At 41.1% G+C, this 13,195-nt stretch overlaps 1 protein-coding gene across 1 annotated transcript in view; it reads right to left on the bottom strand.

Annotated features, from left to right (window-relative positions):
- SNAP25 (synaptosome associated protein 25) overlaps positions 1–12,813 on the bottom strand; it is an 83,039-nt gene extending 70,226 nt beyond the window's left edge. Inside the window, exon 1 of the mRNA XM_004433755.3 lies at positions 12,711–12,813. The gene's annotated coding sequence lies outside the window, so the exon portion shown is untranslated. The remainder of the gene's footprint in view (positions 1–12,710) is intronic.
- Between the last annotated feature and the right edge of the window lie 382 nt (positions 12,814–13,195).

Genomic DNA, 13,195 nt, shown 5'->3' with positions numbered 1-13,195 from the left:
AGACCTGTTGTTTCTTTAAGCAAACTCAACATTATAAATAGGCAGAGAAGCATACGGCCTTCACATAACCTGCAATAAAGAATATTGGAAAGCTGCCACGGCAAATGTCGGATAATGCAACATGATAACAACAGTTCCTTCCTGTCTCCCAGAGCGGTGGAGGTCAAAATACTTCACAAGCATTAGCTCCTTTAGGTCTCACAACTGCGTGACATGCATGGCAGCTATTGCTTTCTTTTTACAGATGTGAAAACTGAGGCTCAGTTCAGGTTAGGTAAGTTGGTCAGGGTCATACAACTGAAGTGCAGAGACGGGTTAAGAATGCAACCATCTGACTCTCAAGCCAGTACTCAATGAGCTTATCTGGATACTTAGTTTCTCCTGGTCACTCATGCCACCATATCACGCCTGACTTGTTATCCCAGAGGACTGAGTTCTCTGAATTCTGCTGACAGGCATGCCTTCTATTAGAGGATCTCAATGGATTGTGCGCAACTCATGGGAAAACTCATGGGGTGGTGGGGAAAAACATGGACTTCGCAGTCAGAGAGATAAGAATTCTGAACTCTTAATTTCCGTTGCCATGGAAATTAAGTGAGATACTGTATGCCAAGCGTCTAGGGAGGCATACCATAGGCATTCAATAAGTTAGTTACTTTTTTCTTATGGTCATCAAGCAGTATCTTCATCCTTAGCTGGAGAAGGTAGGGTGCAGAGTAACTGACCAATGGTTTTAGACTTGTTTCATGAGAAGGACTGGGGAAAAAAGAAATGCAAAATTCAATGCTCAGTTGGTAATGGCTTTTACTTAAAGATAAATGGGAGTGATTTATCAGATCACGCCTCAGTTTATTTTTCTTTCCTAAGCAAGGGGCCACCGGATGTCTGAAAGGAAAAGTTAGAAACTGATGTGTTTGGAAGACGTTTTCTTAGAAGTCAAATCAACACGGAGAGCTTGTATACACCATGCCACCAGCTCTAACAGAGAAGCAGCAAATAAGTGACCCTGAAGACAAGAGTTGGCTGAAGCCACCAATCTATCCCCCTGGTGACTATAATATATGTTTTAATGGATGTGTGGATAGTGGCATCAAAAACATCCTTTCCATCTTAGTGAAAAGTAAAGAATTCTAACCGTGTATTTTATATATGTTAAACAGCTTGGCTTTATATGTCAAATTGACTTAAATCACTCACAGGCCGTGGTTTTTCATCTCTGAATATAAACCTGCTTTTAGCAATGCTTTTCTTGAGAATCTTCTGATTCTTCACTAGTATTTTAACCCCCGACTCATAGGTGACAAAACAGCAGGTCAGAAAAATAAATTATTTGCCAAAGTTTGGCAGCTAATTGGGGTGAACAAAAGTGCTTCCTTGGAACATAATTTTATTCCAACATTTAGGGCAAATCTACATTCCCGAGTTGTTCTTATCATAACATTTGATCAATCAAAGGAGAAATTACTTACAGTGGTAGAATTCTTTTCTCTGCAAAGGGGTAGTTGGTATCCCTGTTCACTCATTCACTTCCTGTATGCCTGGTATCTGACAGGCACTGTTATAGGTACTGGGGATTCAAAGATGGTTAAGATACTGCCCTTGCTCTCAAAGACTTTTATAGTCTGTTAAGCAAGAGAAATGCATAAGTACGTAATCACAAAGCAATGTGATAAATCTTACAAAGGAGATGGGAGCACTGCTCATTGATAAGAAGAGGTAAATTTCTAAAAGGAAGAGCTGAGGGACTAACACATACTTCTCCCTGATCCTGAATCTTCGAATCTTGTTTAATGATGGGGAATTTTCAGAGGAAAGTGGATTGGCTTGGGAGGTACTGTCATCCAAAGGTGCTGCTGTTTCTCTCTTGGTGACCCTATTCCAGCACTGCTCCGTGAATTTTATACAGGCATACCTTATCTTATTGTGCTTCACTTTATTGCACTTCGAAGATACTGTGTTTTTCACAAATTGAAGGTTTGTAGCAACCTCCCGTCGAGCAAGTCTATTGGCGCCATTTTTCCAACAGCATTTGCTCACTTTGTGTCTCTGTGTCATATTTCGGTAATTTTCTTAATATTCCAAACTTTTTTATTATTATTATATTTGTTATGGTGATCTGTGATCAGTGATCTTGAATGTTACTATTGTAATTGTTTTGGGGAGCCACCAACTATGCCCATATGAGATGGCAAACTTAATCGATGAATGTTGTGTGTGTTCTGACTGTTCCACCAGCCATTCCCCATCTCTCTCCCTCTCCTCAGGCCTCCCTATTCCCTGAGACACAATAGTATTGAAATCAGGCCAATTAAGAACCCTACAATGGCCTCTAAGTATTCAAGCAAAAGGAATGGTTGCACATCTCTCACTTTAAATCAAAAGCTAGAAATGCTTAAGCCTAGAGAGGAAGGCATGTTGAGAGCCAAAGTTAGGCCTCTTGCGCCAAATAGTTAGTCAAGTTGTGAATGCAAAGGAAAAGTTCTTGAAGGAAATTAAAAGTGCCACTCCAGTGAACACACAAATGATAAGAAAGCAAAACAGCCTTATTGCTGATATGGAGAAAGTTTTAGTGGTCTGTATAGAAGATCAAACCAGCCACAACATTCCCTTAAACCAAAGCCTAATCCAGAGCAAGGCCCTAACTCTCTTCAGTTCTCTGAAGGCTGAGAGAGGAGAGGAAGCTGCAAAAGAAAAGTTTGAAGCTAACAGAGGTTGTTCATGTGGTTTAAGGGAAGAAGCCATCTCCATAACATGAAAGTGCAGGGTGAAGCAGCAAATGCTGATGTAGAAGCTGCAGCAAGTTATCCAGAAGATCTGGCTAAGATAACTAATGAAGGTGGCTACACTAAACAACAGACTTTCAATGCAGACAAAACAGCCTTATGTTGGAAGAAGATGCCATCTAGGACTTTCACAGCTAGAGAGGAGAAGTCAATGCCTGGCTCCAAAGCTTCAAAGGACAGGCTGACTCTCCTGTTAGGGGCTAATGCAGCTGGTGACTTTAAGTTGAAGCAAATGCTCATTTACCATTCTGAAAATCCTAGGGCCCTTAAAAATTATGCTTAATCTATTCTGCTTGTGCTCTATAAATAGAACAAGAAAGCCTGGATGACAGCACATCTGTTTACAACCTGGTTTACTGAATATTTTAAGCCCACTGTTGAGACCTGCTGCTCAGATAAAAAGATTCCTTTCAAAATATTATTGCTCATTGACAATGCACCTGGTCACCCGAGAGCTCTTGATGGAGATGTACAATGAGATTAATGTTGTTTTCATGCCTGCTAATAGAACATCCATTCTGCAGCCCATGGATCAAGGAGTAATTTCAACTTTCAGGTTTTATTATTTAAATACATTTTATAAGGCTTTAGCTGTCATAGATAGTGATTCCTCTGATGGGTCTGGGCAAAGTAAATTGAAAACCTTCTGGAAAGGATTCGCCATTCCAGATACCATTAAGAATATTTGTGATTCATGAGAAGAGATCAAAATATCCACATAACAGCAGTTTGGAAGAAGTTGATTCCAACCCTCATGGATGACTTTGAGGGGTTCAAGACTTCAATGGAGGAAGTAATTGTAGATGTGGTGAAAATAGCAAGAGAACTAGTATTAGAAGTGGATTCTGAAGATTTGACTGAATTGCTACAATCTAATGATAAAACTTTAACGGATGAGGAGTTGCTTCTTACGGATGAGCAAAGACAGTGGTTTCTTGAGATGGAATCTACTCCTGGTGAAGATGCTGTGAAGATTGTTGAAATGACAACAAAGGATTTAGAATATCACATAAACTTAGTTGATAAAGCAGCAGCAGGGTTTGAGAGGACTGACTCCAATTTTGAAAGAAGTTCTACTGTGGGTAAAATGCTGTCAAACAGCATCGCCTGCTACAGAGAAATCGTTCACGAAAAGAAGAGCCAATTGACATGATAAACTTCATTGTTGTCTTATTTTTAAAAATTGCCACAGCCACCCCAACCTTTAGCAACCACCACCCTGATCAGTCACCGGCCATCAACATCAAGGCAAGACCTTCCACCAATAGAAAGATTCCAACTTGCTGAAGGCTCAGATGATGGTTAGCATTTTTTAGCAATAAAGTATTCTTTTAATTAAGGTATATACATTTTTTTAGACATAATGCTATTCCATACTTAATAGAGTACAGTATAGTGTAAACAGGATATATGCACTGGGAAACTTTTATATGCACTGGGAAACCAAAAAATTCGTGTGACTCCCTTTATTGCAATTTTAGCTTTATTGGGGTGGTCTGGAATCAAACCTGCAATATCTCTGAAGTATTTGGGGCTAGGTTTTCTGGCCTAGGGGGTACCATGTTTCTCAATTCTTGACCTAATCTATATAGGAAGAGGTCCCAATAGACTGACATAGAAACACATACTTAAAGGAAATTTTAGTGACATACTAGTTGATTGCCGTGTGAAGAGAGACAAATTTATACAAGGGCATTTTTTGAGGTATTTACTGAGTTCCTTGATGGCTGAGGCTGGTTCCTAATATGTACTCTGTTTATGAGGTAGTGATCTCTCTGTAGATACCAGCCACTCAGTAGAAACTTTCACTCAGTTGCATATTTTGGATAGAAAGGCAAGTTCTTTTCTAAATTGGGTTAATGTCTTAGATTCTAAAAGAGATTCTATGTGAAATATGTCTTCTAAAATAATAATACCTCAAAAGGGGATACCCAGAAAAATGCATTGAGGGCAGAAACATGCATGTTTTATTTACTGCTCTATCTTCAGTAACCAGTACAGTGTTTTCCTGGTACATGACAGATGCTTCATAAATATTTATTGAATTAATTAATTACTGAAGAGTGCCATAATGACAGCTGATTTATGTTTGAGGAATATAGGGATAGTCATCTTGGAACTGGAAAAAGTGGAGACATTCAGCAATTTCTCAGGCATAAATCAGAAACACTGTCTTGATTTCTAGTGTTATAGTAAAGTTATAAAGGACTTTCCCATTAAAATAAAAAATTCACTCAACAGAACTACTGCATATTGAAATCGTTTGCAAGTGTTCTTCCTAGCAGGCTTACTGGCATTTATTTCCCTCTCCTTTCTGTTTATCAACGGAGAAGTCACGGTGTGATTTACCTATAGCTGGCTCTCAGACCACCCTCAGACAAACTGCAGGGAAATTTAAGAAATAAACTGTTTTGCAGTTTGCCAGTCATTATTCTTTGAAACTGTACAAAAGATGAATATGAATAAAGGAGATCAGCAATCTGGTCCGAGATTCTCCACGGAAAGAGAATTCTGTCCAACTTGCAGGCTTCTCAGAGCTCAGCTGAGAGACTTCTCTAAAACAGGAATGAGGCAGGAGTGCAGGGCGACTCTGGCCTCCGGGGGGCACCTAAGAGGCTTTCATTCTCTTACGTGCTGTCATCAGTAAAGGACCAAAACCACTCACTGAAGCCTGCAGGCATGAAAAGTCCTCTCCCAAGTTCAAAATCTGTGACTAGAGTCATTTGGATATAGGAAGTGATGGGGAAGCTGGGGCCAGATGGTCGTTTTGTAGAACCTACCATTTTAAGAGGAAAATAACCTTGCTCTTCAAGTATAAAGTGGACCACCTTGGAAGATGAGGTGAATCAGCAGAAAGTGCAAACACTGTCAATTTAAGACACGAGAATTAGCCGTCTTTGAGTAATAAGAACCAAATCAGATCAACAACAACAAAAAAACCCAAAAGCAGAAGAAAAGATAAGTGAGTTATTTTAGTTTTCCCTTCACAGGGATCAGAATTTGGTTTTATTTACTAGCTAAGAGGATCAAATATATTTTTCCATGACCACGGAAAGCAATCCATAAACCAGTGCATACGTCATTCAGCACCAATCTGGTGCAGGCATTGTAATTTGCTTCGTGTTTCTCTGGAATGGTTGTTAAGCATTTAAAAGGAAACACTAATCCTTAAACAGGATTTTCCCTATCTCTTTTTGGGGATACAGATTTGTTCTTATCACCAGTTAATCAGTACTGAGGCCAACGTCTGTGAGTCAGCAGTAAGAAAATCAGTTAGGATCTCCTCTTGTGATATCATGCTTTGGTGGAAAGATGCTGAAATCTGCAGTGGAAATGGGGTTACAGCAACAAGGAGAATATGGCTTGTCTGGAACATGTGAATTTAATGCATATGTGACTATGAATTTAATTAATAAATATGATACCGCCAGCTGCTAGCCTCTGAACTTTTATTCTCATAGGTTTTAAAGCTTCCTCCTCTCCTTGTCCCTTGTCCTTAAAGCTTTTTTGAAATGTTATTTTACCACCCCCACCTGCATCCTCCAAATTTGATTAGTTTTTGAGCTAGCTACTAATATCATATGATTCAGGTCATACAGAAATGTTACTTGTTAAATACCTAAGAGCTCACAGATTCTATAAAAGCTTCTGTTTTCCCTTTTCTAAGTGGTAGAAGAAGAAAGAGCAAGGAATAGCAGCTAATAAATTGCTTTAAGTCAGATATAGGAGATGATCAAAAGACGATCCAGAAAGGAATAAAATAACAGCTATTAGATTGAAAAACGAATTATAAAATTTAAGGTCAATTGTAGGAAACAGACTGTGCCAGACAGCGATAAATCTGATTGAGAAGGACAGGAGATCCCCAAAGCAGTGATGACTCAGATCAAGACTTTAAGGGAAAAGGACAGGGTTTCTGAAGTCTGACCGGAAAGGCTTCAGAAAGATGATGTCAAAGAAATTATTGAGGAAAAAAAGCAATGGAGGAGGAGGGAGGGTGTGGATGTAATTAATCTTACAACAGAGGCAGGAGTCAGGCCAGCTACTGAAACAGTATTAAGGCAATGCCAGCTGAGACCATCAGGTCGCTGGACCCAGACCTATCACTCAGAGTTTTCAGCACTGATTTCATTAACTTCTGAATTGCAGGGATATTGGAAAACATTAGTCCAGTTCTATCATTTCACAGATGAAGAAACTGAGTTCACTAGTGGTTGAATGACTTATTTAAAGATAGTGTGATTCCAAAACAGGAAATTACAAGCAGTTGCTTCAGGGCTAGAACCAGGTCCCCTGGCTCCTGCTCAGCATCCTTGCCATCATGCCTTGCTGTACAACCGAGTGGGGAAAGATATTGCCAAAAAAATCATGTAAATACTCTGTGCCTCATTTGGCCAGCATGAAAAATGTGGATGATACAAGAGGTAGCACAGTATATAGTTAAGAGCTTAGTCTCTGCAGTCAGACTGATTGCATTTAAATCCTGGCTCTGCACTCTGATGTGAGGCAAGTTACTTAGCCTTTCTCTGCCTCAGTTTCCTCATCTGTAAAATGGAAATAATAATAGTACCCTGATTACAGGGTTGTTATGAGGATTCAGTGAGCTAGTACAGGTAAAAGCTTTTAGAATTAGTGGCTCACTCTTCTCCCCCATAGGCCTATTCCGATTAATCACTGTTATGGGTATCTCTGTCCTTCTAAATCAGATTTATGGCTTACTAAATGTTATCCAATATTATATATGAACTCACACAACTATGGTTTGCATCATCCCTTTAGAAATCAGAAACTGCCTGGACTTTTATATTGGGTGAAGTGCTTTGAGATCCTTGTGAAGAAAATCATGTAGAAATGAGTAGCTATTATGGTTATAGCAATGATAACAATTCTGAAGCATTCATAGTGCAGCTAGGGTTCTCTGGAAATTTCTCTGACGTCTCTTTCCTCTTGTAAGACCAATTTTTAAAAAATTCTCTCCCCTTACCATGTCCTGCTTCCTCAATGCTATGTCATGTCTCCTCCCTTCCTCTTACTTGATACTTGGAAGGCCCTCTGCACTCAGTTTAATAACCACCAGCCTGACCTTTTCCTAAAGCATCAAATGTCACTACCTCCAAACCTCCCCCAGGGAGTCAGCTTGGAAATCAACACGTTATCCTAAGGATGTCTCTCCTGCCAGTGTTTTGGTGAAGAACAGGTGAGGATGGTCCCTTGACACTTTAGAGTGAGAATCGAAATAGCAATAAGATCTATGTCTGTAACGGCCATTTATTCCTCCACAGGAAGCCATTGACTATTTCGGTGCAGCAGTTCTATCAGCATTTGGAATTTTGAAGGTCTGCTGTGAGAGTAGTAACCACAACATTACAAGTGAAATGGGTATAATTCAGACCTTGAGCTAGCACTGGAGTGAGGTTAATCAGCACAAGTCAGCTAGGGAAAAAAATATGATATGCTGCCCACCTCACCTTGGTCCTCCAAAAATTTACCATAGAATCTTTTTATTTTTATTTTTTTCCAGTTTTAGCCACTTAGGGCTGGTTCTGTGTGTCATGCTGCCTGAAACATGCACAGAAAAACTGGCCGCTTTTTTCTTCCATCCAGTCAGTGTATTTGACAAAGCAGAGTACTCAGAGGGTGCAAGACAGTGTTCCGTGTGTTTATTATTCAAGTGTACTTTCTGGGTACCTCTCATCCCCAGATTCCTGACCCACTTTTCAGTCTCTCCGTTAGGTGCTCAACAAATTGAATAATTTGTTCTTGTCACTAGTGAAAATTTGAAATTTACAATTAACTGTTCGGCAGAACTTATAAGTCCATATGTCTCCTGAAGAGTGATCTTAAAAGATGCCTAAATGAGGACTGATTTTTTTAAAATTAATCATCCTTTATGATACCAATTTGCTTCCCTCTATTTCTGGAAGAATGCAAATTTAATCCACTCTGCCAAGAGAAATTCTCAGATGTTAAAAAGGACCTGGTTACTTTGTTATATCAGCTTCTGCTCAGAAATGAACTTTAGAAGATAAAGCACCAAATCCTCAGCATGGCATTCAAGGCCTTTCCTAGAAGGCTTCAACACTCTTTTCCAGCAAATTCCTCTATACAAGCTTCCCACTCCACCCAAATGGATGGGCATTTTTAGGGTTTGCTGACCATCACTGGGCTTGCCTAACTTGTAGTTTTGCCTGTGCTGTAACTTTTACTTAGCAGACCTCCCTCACCTCTCTCCAACCTCCAAAAGCCAGCTCAAGTCCTGTCTCCTCTCTGAGATCATTCTAGTCTGCTGCAGTATTGTCCTCCTCAGAATTTACATTCCTTATTTTTGGTCACATTCACTTGGCAAATAATTATATACTCCCTCATGACTTTTCTTTAACTATCATTACATTTTCCTTCTGGTATTATTTGGTAATTTCTATTGTTTTCATTAAGATTACTAGATGTTAGGGGGCTGGCCTGGTGGCGCAGTGGTTATGTTCCTGCACTCTGCTTTGGCGGCCCGTGGTTCGCTGGTTCGGATCCCAGGCGCAGACCTACACGCTGCTCATTAAACCATGCTGTGGCGGTGTCCCACATACAAAATAGAGGACGATGAGCACAGATGTTAGCTCAGGGCTAATCTTCCTCAGCAAAAAGAGGAAGATTGGCAACAGATGTTAGCTTAGAGCCACTCTTCCTCAAAAAAAAAAAAAAAGATTACTAGATGCTAAACTTATTGAGGTCAAAGACTACATAAGCATGAGACTTTATACCCTCCATGGGGTTCATTTATGTATCTGGTGCTCAATGATTGATCAATATCTCCCTAACAAGTTGGTCCCTGCTGACAAGAGATGACATTGCAGAAATGTATCTAGTGCTGAGGCTGAAAACACCCATTTCCTTACCTTTATAGAATTGTAAAGCAGTTCCATAGTGTGAGGAAAATGGTTTATTCATAGTGCATCATATAAGAAGCAGATTTATCTATTTTTATCCTTCACGTCTCCTCTCCCAACTTTTTTCTCAAATTATCTCTCGTTTCTACTAATCATCAAAACCTACACATTCTGCTGAAGGCCAACTGCTATGGGACGAGGTGCCACCGGCAGAAACATTAATCGTCTGGTTAATAACCATCACTCTGGGATTAACATTTAGAGCTTAAAAATGTCTATAGACAAGCTAATTCAGGGGTAGTTTGTATTATATTTGTGCATGTGTGATTTGCGTGTTTAACAAAATAAAAATAAAATTGTGAATTCTTGGGAGATTTTACCATGGAAAGGTTATGAAGATTATAAATTGTTTTGTACTCTGAGTGCCAAGGTGATAATGCATAAAATGCCAAAGACCAAACGAGCAGGTAGCATTAGAGGGTCTGCATGAATGTTTCCTGGCACATCCTTATGTCCATCTGTTCTTGCTTCTTCTTGCCGTATTGCCCTGGATTTTTAAAATTTAAAACTTAAAATAGGAAATCTCTTGATTTTTTCCTGAAGCTTGTCAACAATTTAAATGTTAGCTTCATGGTTCAATTGTGTTTTGTTTTAATTTCTCAGTAACCTATTCTAGAATTGGCCCCATAATTGTGCACGTTGCCACTTCCTCCCAGATATGTGCCCTTTGCTTCACTGCAGCCCTCTACCTCCGCACCCCCATCCCAGTGTTCCACTAGCAAACAAGCCCAGCGGTAATTACTAATGTCCAAGCACGTAATTCCGGCAGCGTTAGGCTTTTTCATTTGACGCAACTACGCAGAGACATGTCTGGACATGCAGCATGAAGTCAAAGCATTTTTAAAGACTCCTACCCATCTTTTCTCCCCTCCTCCCATCACTACAACACAGTTGTTTATTTCTTCTGCGGATTGCAGAGTTATAAAATTCTTCCATGCAGTTACATACTCTTGAATAATAATTTTACACCCATATACAATAACATCAATATATTCTTATATGGAAACGCATGGTTATCCATAAAAATGAAAAACACTAGGAAATAAATAGCTGGGAATGAAAGTAACTTCCCTCTGTGGACAAGGCATTTCAGTACCTCTAGTATATAAATGACTGGAGTTATAACTAACTAAATACAATCCAAGATTTTATTTTGAGGCTTTTCAGGGGATCATGATAGCCTTTCTTTAATGCATTGTGTATATTCTTACATATGACACTGTTCCCCTTATTTAACAACTACTCAAACAGTACAATTTTACTCCTGGTCATTTTATGCCAATTTTATCTATATCAAACAGCTGGAAATATCCCTGTGACAATTTTTTTTTCTCTCAGAGGCTCCAAGCCTCAGAGTAGAAAATGGTTAATGTACTTATTACCACCTCAGCAAAATCCTGCAGTGCCGTAACAGAAATTGCAGTAGATCTCTAGGTCAGAGTCCAGTTTCAGTCTAACACCATGGTCCTTTCACCTGCATTATCTTGAAGGACACAGTTGGATTCTCCTGAGGAAAACCAGTCTTAATGTTGTCAAAATCAGAAACTATCGGCCTGGGATAACCAATGTCCATAGGAAATACTTCCACTCACTCTGAAACCATGGCCAAAGAGGTTAAATCTATACCCTATAGGACCTGTCACATTTCTCAGAGATGTATTTTTGTGGATATGCTTGTGTTCATGCCTAATTACAAGGATGGGGGAGAACGAAGAAGAAGAGGGGTTCATTCTTAAAGTTGATTCTGCTTAGTTCAACTATCCCCATATATTTATCAAATAGAAATATATATATGGAGATATATCACTCCTATAAACAGGTCATGCTGGCATCTTCATATATACCTCATTCATGTCCACTCAAGATCCGTAGATAGATCTACTTTGTGTTAAAAACAAAAACAAACAAAACCCTTGATATCCAACCGGAGGATGAATGCATATTTTCTTTTTAGTGTGTTTACTTCCTACCTGAAAGAGGGAATAGGGCAATACAAATTTCCACAAGTAGACTATTATTTTTTGAAGCTATGCAGGAGCTGAGGATGGGAGCAGGTAATTGCTTGCAAAGGAGTCCCTGTGGGCAGGATTTATTTTTTCTTTCTTTTTTTAAACCTACTATGCCTGGTCTATTAGGGGTCTCTGTAAGACCGGGGTCTCAGGCAATTTGGCCTCCAATCCTGGAACATCTAGCCCTGGCCAGGCATCTCTGCCGCAGGTAGATGCGGTGCGCGGCCAGACCGCTGTCCGAGGTCCTGAAAGGTCGCAGGCTGCAGCGCGGTCCCTCGGTATTGCTGTCCAGGGTGCTGAGTGTGGGCCTCCGCAGTCCCCGAGGAGAGCCAACCCCCGCCAGCCCTCCGCAGAGCCCTCCCACCCAGCACGACCCGCCCGCCTCCCGCCAGCCTGCAGTTGACGTGGAGCAGGCGGCATAAATCAAGTCCGTGGGGCTTGGAGGCTGCTGTCGCTGCTGCAGCTCAGCTTGCCCGGGCCGGGAACTCCCCCTTCTTTCGCCTCCCCAGCGCCCGTACCCTGCCTTCTCCCTAATTCTTCCCTGGATAATAGCGCCCTAACGACAACAGTCATAATAATAGGGTCAGAACGACAGGGTTTGTTTGTTTTGGTCTACAGGAAAAAAAAAAAAAACCAGCAGCCTAAACATCTCTGAAAACTGCATCGCAAAATGGAAGAGAGAGAGAGTCCCACTACTGTTTCAAAAGAGTAAGTTATTCGGTACGTATCCTCGCGCTTCCTCGCCATCGCTCCATCTGCAGTGTCCCCATTCATCCCTTCCCCAAGCAGCTCACCTCGAAAATACTTTATAAAGCCCCAGGCGGGAGTCTAGCCAGACGCGCACACACGGAATACCGCACCCTGGGTGCACAAATACTTGGATTTACCCAAGCTCACTTGGCCTCTCCAGCTGTGGTCCCCTCTGGGTATGCAGCCATCCAGAGCCAGAAACACGACCTGGGGAGGGGGCTCCTTACCTTGGCTTCTCTCGAGGGTGGCGTTCGCCCGGCCCCTGCAGGTTGCAAGTGTGGAGGAGCCGCCGAGCAGGGAGGGAAGGAAAGACAGCGCCTGACCTCCCCGAGGTTTCGTCTTCAATGCAACGTGAGCTCTGCCCTCATCAAAGATGGCCGTCCCTTTTGACGTCAGCAGCTTTTAATAGCCATCTCCTGGAGGGGCGGGGAGGAAGTGTGTTGGGGGAGGGCGGAGGGAGGATGGAGGCTGGAGGCTGGGGGTGGGAGGGGAGGAGCCGCGAGGTGCGGAGCGCTTGAGTCAGCTCCCTGTGCACTTTACTGCAAACCTTTGTATTTTAGTCTTTTATAAACACCCAAACGGGACGATTCTTATGACTCCGTTTTAACACCCAGTCTCGGGCAAACACATTTATCTCGCAACTGATTTTCTGATATTCTTTGTTTTGTTTGTATATGTGTGCGTATGTGTATGTCTGTGTGTATATATGTGT

This window comes from Ceratotherium simum, chromosome 21 (assembly GCF_057802395.1).
Source record: "Ceratotherium simum simum isolate JZ-2026a chromosome 21, ASM5780239v1, whole genome shotgun sequence".
Lineage (NCBI taxonomy): Eukaryota > Metazoa > Chordata > Mammalia > Perissodactyla > Rhinocerotidae > Ceratotherium > Ceratotherium simum.
The sequence above is the reverse complement of the archived record's forward strand: the minus strand, read 5'-3'. Positions and strand labels throughout refer to the sequence as shown.